Source organism: Apium graveolens, chromosome 11 (assembly GCF_009905375.1).
Source record: "Apium graveolens cultivar Ventura chromosome 11, ASM990537v1, whole genome shotgun sequence".
Classification (NCBI taxonomy): domain Eukaryota; kingdom Viridiplantae; phylum Streptophyta; class Magnoliopsida; order Apiales; family Apiaceae; genus Apium; species Apium graveolens.
This window is the reverse complement of record NC_133657.1, coordinates 161,354,802-161,366,610: the sequence shown is the minus strand read 5'-3', so window position 1 is coordinate 161,366,610 and position 11,809 is coordinate 161,354,802.

Here is an 11,809-nt window from a genome sequence, read left to right as displayed (position 1 = left end):
GATAGACAATTTTATAAGGATCGTTTAGGCGCTTGAATCGCTTGATTCTGATTTACGGATCAAAAGTTATGACCGTTTTACTAAAAGTGATTTACGCGACAAAAACTGCTACGAATCACGAACTTTGAAAATATAAAGGATCGACTTAAATGTATTCATAAATCATGAAAGTTTTACAGAAAGTAGAATATTTAGTTTCCTAACTTCCATAAAAATTTTAAGTGAATATAATGAATTTTCAGTTTTATAAAAATATCGGAGCCGAGACCGCGCGATTAGAAACCGTAGAATCCATAAGCGGAGCCGACGGCAAAAATGAAAATGAACTTAAGATTCTTTGAAAAATAAAGCGATCATGATGTGAATAAGGACTTAAAGAAATAATAAGGATAAAATAAGTTGAGAGGGTGCATAATAATTAGCGCATGAGTGCGGGTAGCCGTAAATTAGAACGGGACCTAACGAAGTAAATTATGTTATGATTATAGATTTCCGAGCGGAACCTAGAGCATCCTCCATCTCGAGATACCCAGACAAGTTTACGAACCCAACTCCACTTACTGTTGTGTTGTGAAAGGATTGTTTTATTATCATTGCATAAATACCATGTTTGCCATAATACATAGCTATTGAACTTTTGCATAATATAGCGATGTTGTACGATAAGTATATGTATCGTAAAATATTTATTTCCGCTTTAAGTGTGATGTATAATTATAAGACCGAGAGTCGGTCGGGATTTTAAGATGAAAACCCGAAAATCATTTCCGTAATATTAGGACAATTACGAGTCCATAAAAGTACGTTTTAAAGGGACTCAACGTCCACTTACGAAACATTAAAATACCTCGAACTTTTATTAAAACGATTTCTCAATGATCATATTCCCTCAACTATATTTTATTATTCAAACAATAAATATTATATACCTATTCCTTTGTTATAGGAGAAGTATACTCCAACGATTATTTATTTCAAAACCCGATTAAACATTAAATATTATTAATTGCATAGACATAAACTAGTTGAGGAATAGTATTTTAAATAATCTTTTAAAGAATAAACTCATTCGAGGTTAATTATTTATCTATTATTATTTTGTTATTTATTAAAGGGTTTATTATGATTTAAAAATCATGGATCCTGATTTAATATACTTTCTGATTTTCGAAAAATCATTCGAATAATTTTAGATCGTCGGAGAATATTATCTCGACTTATTTTTAAATATTTTGAATATAGTTTTAAAAGAAACTCCCTATTATATAACAAATATGTTGACAAACGGTCAACTCACATCCTTAGTACTTCCTCCAAAAATTCTCGGAAGTACATATATATACGTACATATCCAAGTGTACCTATCAACAAGCAATATGCTTGGGGAACAATATAAGTTCCATAAATATGATGGGATTCTTACAAGGACAAGGAGGGGTAGACTCTAGTACTTCGTGGACTAGGGACACTGCCAATTTACTACCACATGAGAAAGTATTTTATATACTGATGAACATGTGGAGTATGCGTACCTGAGAGGGATGGGCGCAAAACCGTGTCTTGAGAGGGATAGACGCGAAGTGTGTACCTGAGAGGGACGGACACAGAAAAGGCCCGAATGCGGCCAGGGTGATAACCAATAATAAAAGGGAATCGTCCATCTACATGTAGAAAATGTTACTTTTATCGCAGTACGGCTGATCATCGTATGCGGTGGCTCTAACGAATGTCATATTCTTCCAATTGGAATTGTGATGCAATACCGTAACCCAAGCCTAGGTGTTGGGTTTACTATTAAGGTATTCGCCGGATAATAAAATCCACTAAAGAATTGTTTTTATATAAGAAGGTGTGTGTCATCAAGGAAAAACTAAATTCGAATAAAACATAATTATATATGATATTTTACGTAAGTTATCATACAGTCATTTTCATACTGTACATTATTATGCTGGGCATTATAGCTCACACTTGTTTTCTTAAATTGACACAACACAACAGTGAATCAAGATGCCTACCATGAGAACCACAGCCAGGAAACGCGTAGGAAATGGCCAGCTATTCCGTAGATTGTTTGGTGTTGTACCACAGGTAGTCCGAATAAGCTAGATTGGTTTTCAGTTGTTTTTAGTTCGGCTTATTTATAAGTATGACTTATGTAAGGTAATAAACAAGAAACGTATATTCGACCGACGGACTAGCCTTACTTAAAGGTTACTCCCCGGTAAGACTTAATTACTTTTGGGTTGTAATAATTATCACTTTATGGTTGAATTACTCTAGCTATGAATAATTCATTTCCAAGACAATAATCTGTAAGTGTGTGTATGTGTGATAAGTGTGGGGTCGTAAAGTGTGAGTATTTATATATTGTAGTGTGAGGTATGTGGGTTGTAGTAGTTTAGATGGCGTGGCCTCCGAGATTCCTGACCCCGGATTTTGGGTCACCACAGTGGATATGTATATACTATTGCAGGGTATTGGAAGGACGGAATCCTATACTCGACAACAAATTGATGAAATTAGAGACCTTTGGGCTGATTATTTTATGATTAAATATTTATAGGATTGGTGGGTATGATGGAGCTGTTATTAATTTTTTGCCGATAAAAATTTAAAGTCAAGGATTTTCATTCTTTTGAAATATTGTACTTTGGTATTGAGATCATTGATTTTGTGATAGTTTTAATGAATTGAGCACCATTCTATAAGTTACTAAATTTTATTCTGGTCGTGATTGAGATGTATATTGGATTTCCAAGTTTGATATATTTATGGGGGGAGAATGTATACATTTGTACTGGCCTGGACAACTGATGTATGCTGATGTATACAGGAACAACTATAAATTTATATTTAAAAAAAAAATTACGGCTGTTAAGCTAAAACAGACACATAATGGCTTATAATAAGCGTCTATTTTTTGGTATAATGCGGCTGTTAGAGAAGGCGTAAATAAATGATATGCATCTGTTAAAAGAAGCAGACATACTTATTAAGACTTCTTGCAACTGTTTGTTGATGTTTTGTGTCTGTTTATAACAGACGCAATATACTTTATACGTCTGTTTATTAACAGACGCATATACCGCATATCTGATACGTCTACTCCATACGCGCCTGTTGTAAACAGACGCATATCACCCTTTTGAAAAGACGCGTATGCCATTATTTGTACTAGTGTTTGTCCTGAATGGACTGAATTTTTCTAATTTTTATTTGAAAAAATCAAAATAAAATTAGAATGATTTTATGTCAAAAGTATTTTACTAAAATAATTTATTACATTAAATTATTTCAGTTCTAAGTTATCGAAAAGTCTAAAATGTATACTTGTAGAGAACTCCATGAATAACTACATGTCGAGATCTCTACAAGACTTATCGAGAAGTCATAATGAGGATTGTCGAGAAGTCCTTCGAGAAGTCAGGAAAAAGACTTATCGAGAACTCTATCGAGAATTTTCAAAATGACTTGTCGAGAAGTCATTTAGACTTATCAAGAACTCAGTTTCTATATACTTTTGTTCTTTTCAATTATGTCTGATATTAATTTTATATATTGAAAGTGTAAATTAACAGTTAAGACGGTTTTACTTAGAATTTGAAAATTCCATGTTGAATTTTTAATTTTGAAAAATAAATATACAGAGAATTCTGAAATATTTATAAATCATATTTCAGTTAATTTCTAATTAAATCAAATTAATTTTGATATATCAGAAATAAATCTGCTGCAACATATTAGTTGAGTTCTTGCCTTTAGGATGAAGAATTTAACATTTCAATTTCACCAACAAGTCTAGTGAAAGTTGCTTCATCCAAAGGTTTAGTGTAAATATCAGCTAATTATTTTTCCGTTGGAACAAAAATAAGCTCAATAGTACCATTTGCAGCATGTTCTCTAATAAAATGGTACCTTACATCAATGTGCTTAGTTCTAGAATGATTAACTAGTTTAACAATAATAGATATAGCACTAGTATTGCCACACATAATTGGAATATTGTGTAACACTGGACCATAATTCATTAATTGATTTCTAATCCAAAGCACTTGAATACAGCAACTTACAGCAACTATGTATTCAGCCTCAGCTGTGAAAGTTGACACATATTGTTATTTCTTACTGTACCAAGATACAAGTCTTTGACCAAGAAATTGACAGCTTCCACTAGTGCTTTTCCTGTCAACCCTGCATCCAGTAAAATCTGCATCTGTGTATCCAACAACTTCAAATCCAGTTCCCTTAGGATACCATAATCCCAAGTTTGGTGTTCCATTTAAGTATCTGAAAATCCTCTTCACATCCATCAAATGTGATTCCTTAAGATTGGCTTGAAATCTAGCACACAGACATGTTACAAACATAATGTCTGATCTACTAGCAGTTAAGTACAACAAAGATCCAATCATTCCTCTATAACCTGAAATGTCTACACTTTTTCCTTTCTTATCTTCATCCAACTTTGCACCTGTAGATATAGGTGTTGATGTAGGTGAACAATCAACCATTCCAAACTTCTTTGATAAATCTTTAACATACTTGGTTTGGCTGATGAAGATTTCATCACTTCTTTGGCTGACTTGGAGTCCAAGAAAGTAACTTAATTCTCCCACCATGCTCATCTCATATTCACTCTTCATGAGTCTTGAAATTCTTTGACATAATTTTTCATTTGTAGAACCAAAACTGATATCATCCACATAGATTTGAACTAGGATCATATCACCACCATGTTGCTTGTAGAATAAAGTCTTGTCATTTGTTCCTCTAGTAAATCCATGTTTGAGCAGAAAATCTGATAGTGTGTAGGTGCTTGCTTTAATCCATAGAAAGCCTTTAGCAGTTGATAAAAAAAATCTAGAAATTCTGGATCTTTAAAGCCAGGTGGTTGTTGCACATAAATCTCTTCTTCCAACTCACCATTAAGGAATGCACTTTTCACATCCATTTGATACACTTTAAAATTTGAATGTACAACAAATGCAAGAAAGATCCTTATTGCTTCAAGTCTTACAACTAGAGTAAAAGTTTTATCATAGTCAATTCCTTCTTCTTGTGACTAGCCTTTGCAACAAACCTTACTTTGTTCCTTGTTACAATTCCATTTTCATCCATTTTGTTCATGTATACCCACTTTGTTCCAATTATGCTTCTATTCTTTGGGACAGGAACCAACTTCCAAACTTTATTTCTCTCAAATTGATTTAGCTCTTCTTGCATGGAAGATATCCAGTCAGGATCAAGTAGAGCTTCCTCACTTTTCTTAGGCTCAATTTGTGAAAGAAAGCATGCATGTAGACATTCATTTGCAGTTGCACTTCTAGTCCTCACTCCAACATTTGGATCACCAATAATTGCATCTCTTATGCGACTCCTATCCCATTTCTTGGTGTGGTTTTGTTGACTTAAATTTTCTGCATTTTCTTCACCATTGGCATGACTTGTAGAACTTTCTCTTTTCCCCTTGAGTTTGTGCCATCGTATTTAGGTGTATGAGATGATTTTTCATCCTCATGATTCACTTGCTCAGTTGACTCTTTATTTAATCTGTTGCTTATGTTGATCTCGAGTTCATCTTCAGAATCACTATCACTGTTTATATTTTTAAACTTGAGGGCTTCATCTTCATTCTCATCAAGGCATTCCAAGCCTGGACACTTGTCATCATCAAAAGTCACATTTGTGCTTTACATAATTTTATTTTGTTCAAGACCATAAACCCTGTAGGCTGTTCTTTCCATTGAATATCCCAGAAAAATTGCTTCAAAAACTTTAGAGTCGAATTTTCCCATATATTCAGAGTTGTCTTTTAGCACAAAACATTTGCTTCTAAACACATGTAGATACTCGACAATAGGCTTTTTTTCTGGCATAATTGAGTAAGGTGACTTGCCAAGATTTTTGTTGATGAGATATTTGTTTTGAGTGTAGCATGCAGTATTGACAACTTCTTCCTAAAAACTTGTTTGTAAATTAGCATCTTGCAGCATTGTTCTAGCAGTCTCAACTAGAGTTCTATTCTTCCTTTCAAATACCCCATTTTGATGAGGTGTCCTTGCAGCTGAGAACTCTTGAACAATACCCTTGTCTTTTCAGAATTCATTTAAAATGGCATTCTTGAATTATATGCCATTGTCATTCCTCAATCTTTTCATCAATTTTGATCTTCAGCCTGCTTCTCAATCTTCTTGATGTGTTCAATAATGATGTGTGGAGTTTAATCCTTTGAATGCATAAACTCTACCAATGTGTACCTTGAGTAGTCATCCACTATCACAAGTGCATATTTCTTTCTAGAAATAGATAAAACATTAACTTGTCCAAACAGGTCCATGTGAATAAGTTATAATGGTACACTTATGGAATTCACAGTTTTTCTTTTGTGACTGGACCTTTTCATTTTGCCTTTTTGATAAGCCTCACAAACTTCATCTTGAGCAAATTCCAGATTTTGCATATCTCTCACTAATTCTTTTTTCACCAAGGTATTAATTGCTTTATAATTCAGGTGAGAGAGTTTCTTGTGCTACAGTTTGCTTTGCTCAATAGATGCCTTGGTATAGAAGAAACAGATATAATCCTTATTTACTGAGTATAGATCTGCAACAAACAAGCTTCCTTTCCTTGCTCCTTTCAAAGCAACTTCACCAGTCTTTTTGCTGATAATTGAGCAGTCTCCTTTGTTAAATGAAAAATTGAATCCTTTATTTGTGAATTGATTGACACTTATGAGATTCACCTCAAGACCAGCTACCAGTGCTACATCTTTAATGACAACATTTATAGAAATCAAATTGCCATATGGCCCATATCCCATTGTGAATCCTTTGATGTTGTCTCCAAAAGTCACCAATAGGCCATCCATATCCTCAAATTGTGATAACAAGGCCTTATCACCTGTCATATGTTTGGAGCATCCACTGTCAATGATCCATATAACTCTCTTCATTTTTCCCTGCACACAATGAGAATTAAGTATGTTTAGCTACCCAAACAGTGGTGTGCACTTTCTTCTTTTTAACAGAAGTTGCAGAAGTAGAATTTGATGACTAAAAAAGAACAGTGTTAAATGATTGATTTGCATTTTCCATTTTAGCTGTAGATCCAAGGTTAACTTCTTTGAGATCTACTCTTATTTTATGACAGCTTGTCATCACTTTCATATTGCAAGGAATGCAATCAAATTTATCACAAAAGGAATAGGGATCTTCAACCTTTGCTTCATTGTATTTGCATGCTCCCACTTTTTGCTCACTAACAGCCTTTTTACAAAAGTGAGTTAGGTAATTAGTTGAGCCACACTTCTGACGTTGTTTCCTGGGGGCATTTGCAACAAATGCAAAGTTATTTCTCTTGTTCACTCCAATTTTCCTATTCATGTTCTTCTTCTTCTTTCCTGCATTCTCAGTCTTGATATCCTTGATTGAAGTCTTAGAAACTTGATTAACCATGGGCTTCTTCTCAGTTTTAGTGGTTGGAGTTGTTTCTGCATTTATCTTTTCATTGTCTTAATCTACAAGTTCTTGCTTGATGACCAACTCAACTTTACTGAAATTAACCTCACACGCCTTGAACAAAGGTACATCAACTTTTCTCAACATAACTGGGACATCTTGATCTGCAATTGCCTTACCTTTGTCACCTTCATTTTTCTTGTTGTTGTTGTTTAATGAATCACAGTCCAAACTAATAGCTATATTAGCACATGGTTTGCTCTTCTCGTGGTATTGTCCAACCAACTGAGATGCATTTTTGAAAGACTTCAACTTTACCTCATTCTTCTCCAATTTTTCCCTCAACACAGCTTCAATTTTACTTGCACACTTGAGCTTGTTTTTCAGATATTCATTTTCTTACTTGACTGTTTCAAGCTCAACAAGCTGCAGTTCCAATTCTTGCTTTTTAATCCCAAGATTTTTGTCTTTGACAGTCTACTAACTTTCTCAGTAGTTGTCACCATGCTTGTGTGGATATGAAACATCTCTACACTTATCTTTTCAACAGTTTCTTTATATTGGCTTGTATTTAAATCAATGACTGTTAGAGTTGGTACCTCTGATTTTGATGAGGACTTGCTCAAGAGCCATAAGTACATAATTTCCAAATTCTTCATTCTCATCATCTTCATCAGTGTCATCCCAACTCTTACATTCGGCTATGTAAGTCTTTCCCTGTTGTTTCTTCAAGAGAGCTTCATACTTTACTTCCAATTCCAGATAGGCTTTATCCTTCTTCACTTTCTTTGGATTCCTGCATTTAGTTGCAAAGTGGCTAACTCATCACAGTTAAAGCACCTTATTTTTGATCTGTCAACAGATCCAGTTTTGTAGCCATCTTTTCTAGCTGAGTTAAACTGAGTTTTTGGTTTCCAGTTGTTGTTATTTGAGGAATGTCCCAAATCTGTTTGGCTATGTCATAGTTGACAATATTGTTGTTGATAACATTATCAAGTGACTCTATCAGTATTAGTTGCAGGCCACTGTCCATATAAACCTTTTCCTTTTCAGGCTTTCTATATTTTGAGGGGTCTTTAGGGGAAAAATGAGTTGGAATGACCATGTCTCCATCAATAGATTCATCAACCCTTTTCATGGAGATAAATGGGACATTCTTGAGAATCTGGATGTATAAGGTTGGTCATCCTTATGAATAACATCATTTTTTTCTTTCAAAGTGTATAGTTGATTTTATTAAAGGCTGGTATCTTGATAGTGCTTATCTTTTGTGCACTCATTCTTCCAAGATCTTTATCTGTTTACTTTCAGATTTTGCACTGATACCATTTGTTAGATATTGAATGCAACATAGGGGGGGGTTGAATGTGTTTCTTGGATTTTTAGCCTTTTTAAACTTGTTTAGATTTAGGTGAACAAAGCAGTTAAGATATTGCAGATATATTGTGTTTACGTAATTTATCAACAAGCACAATATTTTCAAAACTCACTTAATTTGTATTAATTAAGTTGGTCTTGTTACAAATTCTCTGTTCTTAAGAAAATAAGAACTCAACTTCTATCTTGAGAGAATATAAGAAAATCTGTATATGTTTGTTACTTGTGAACTAAGGACCAGTGCATGCTTTATAGACTAGCAGCATGGGTTTACAAGACTTGCACTAAAATGTACTAAACTACTTTCTAAAACAACCTTTTTCTATTTTCATTTCTAGTTTAGCAAATCTGTGCAGAATCTTGTAGGTCTGTGACCACCCTTTGTCCAGTTAATATTGACCCTTGATCTTGTATTCTTCCAGCTACTTTGTAGACTTTTCAATCTAGTGAATAGATAATTTGTTGACTAATAATCTTGAATCTTAAACTTGTCTGCATCCTGTATTTGAGAAGCATGTCGAGATCTCCATTTTGTTCTATAGAGAAGTGACATCTCGATAAGTATAATGACTTATCGAGATCTCTGAGTTCTCTATAGATATACTTGACTTGTCGATGTCTCTTGATTCTTGCAGGTGAAATGACTTGTCGATATGTCTGAGATCTCTACATGTAGAAATGACTTTAGATATATCTGAGATCTCTATATACACATTTTGACTTATTGATATCTCTGAGATCTCTATATGAGAAATTGACTTGTCGATATCTCCAATTCTTCACATCTTCATTTGACTTGTCGATATCTTTGAGTTCTCTACATGCAGAAATAACTTGTCGATATCTCTAATTCTCTACATCTTCAATGACTTGTCGATATCTCTGAAACTTCTCTATAAGCCATTTTGGACTTCTCGATAAGTCATTCTAGACTTCTCGAATGACTAACTTGATCTGTGACTTGTCGATATCTTGACCTAGAACATTTTTCATATAACAGCTTTCAACTCCAAGCTTCTACACTTTTCTCTGAGGCATTATCATGACCTGATCTTCTTCCAGAATTTATTCCTTAACTTGAATCTGTTCACAGAAAAATCCTTCAGTATAATCTTTTAATTATTTTTACAAACTCAAAAAATACAATACAAAATACAAATTTGATTATCAAACAACTTAATCTTGGGGTTATCAATGTGACTTAGTCTTGTTACTGTACATGCATGTCTTGCACAACAATATCTATAGAAAAGAAAAAATGTGACAAAAAGTGTTATTTCATTAATTACAATAGAAAATTAAAATTTTACTTTTTAACAACACGCATATATTAAGTGTTTGATTAAAAATATAAAGAAATATAGTGTTAGAGGTGTATACTAGTGTGAGAACTAATGGAGAGACTGTTGTTCGATTCCCACAGATAACAGTTTTTTAATTATAGTAGATACAAGGGTAAAATCGTCATTTCACTGAAAATAAAAAGTATCATTATTTCAATATATATATATATAGAACACGTGACAAAAAGTGTTATTTCATAAATTGCAATTGAAAACTGAAATTTTACTTTTTAGCGGCTAAGTGTTTGATTAAAAACATAAAATACATAGTAGTATAATGGTATCGTAGTTCGAGAGCTAATGGGTAGACCGTGTTTCAATTCCCTCCGACAATATTTTTTAATTATAATAGATATAGGGGCAAATTCATCATTTCACTGAGAACAAAAAGACTCACTATTTTTATTCTCCTTATATATATATAAGAGATAGAAGATTGTGTTACATATGTCTTGTTTATATCGGAATCTAACGGTATGAAAGTTTATCATAATACGGAGGTAAAATGATAATTTTGAATTAAAAAATTTCCCGAAAAGATGATGTTGTAATATTATATATATAATAATAAATTATTTTACACATGTTCGGTTTATTTCAGATTGTAACGACATGAAAGGGGCTTCACGCCGTTCTCATGAGTCATGACCCAATAATATTATTTAATAATACTATTGTAATAGTATCAAAAACTAGTACATTTTTGTTTTTAATTAAATTTAATCCAACATTATGAGAGCATAAATGCCAACATCATAACACCAAAATTTCATAAATTAATTTTAAATTAAAATAATCAGAAATTCAACATTATTTCAGAGTTGAAACATGAAGTGTGATATCAATTTTGATGTTAAAGTATATTTCTTAAAATATTTACACAAATTTGTGGTCTTTCATAAATCATATTATATATATGATAACTCCTGGTGGCGGGGCCGCTCCTTCGACGCCGTACCTGGATTTTTCGCCGCTGTGGAGGTGTAGCTGTGGTGGGGTTCCTACAAGACAACACCGGAAGGGGGGTTTGGGTCCCGCGGCACCTCCGGTGTGAGAGTAAGAACTCGCTTTTGGGGAAGATGAAGATATATATGAATGAAAGGTGGTTGTGTGTGTATATAAGTGCAAGAGAGTGATTGATTAACCCTAAAACCTTACCTTCTTGGGCTATTTATAGCCCAATGATAGGGTTTTGGGGTTTGCACCTTTAAATCGTAGTCATCGGTTCTAAGAGCGGAGGACACCTGGTTGGAGTGGATGCTTTATACGTGTCAGTGCGGGATTGGTCGAGGAATGTTCTGAGGATCCTCTGACACGTGCCCTGATTATTCCCATGATTGATGTGTGACAGTTTGTCCCCATCATGTGCTTGTGCCAGTGTCTCATGTGCTGGAATTTCTCAAGGTTGGGTTTTTGGGATTGGGCCAGTCAAGTAGTGCGCAGGACTAGACTGAGTTAGGGATCCAGGACTAGTCTTTTCAGGAGTTATATGGAGTTAGGAGTTCGGCGTCCGGTCTTCCAGGAGCTATATGTACTATCTATATACTCTAATGTTTATTAAAAAAATTATCTACTTTAGATCTCATTTATATTTTACTACACGTCAACAAATTAATTTATTTCAGAAAA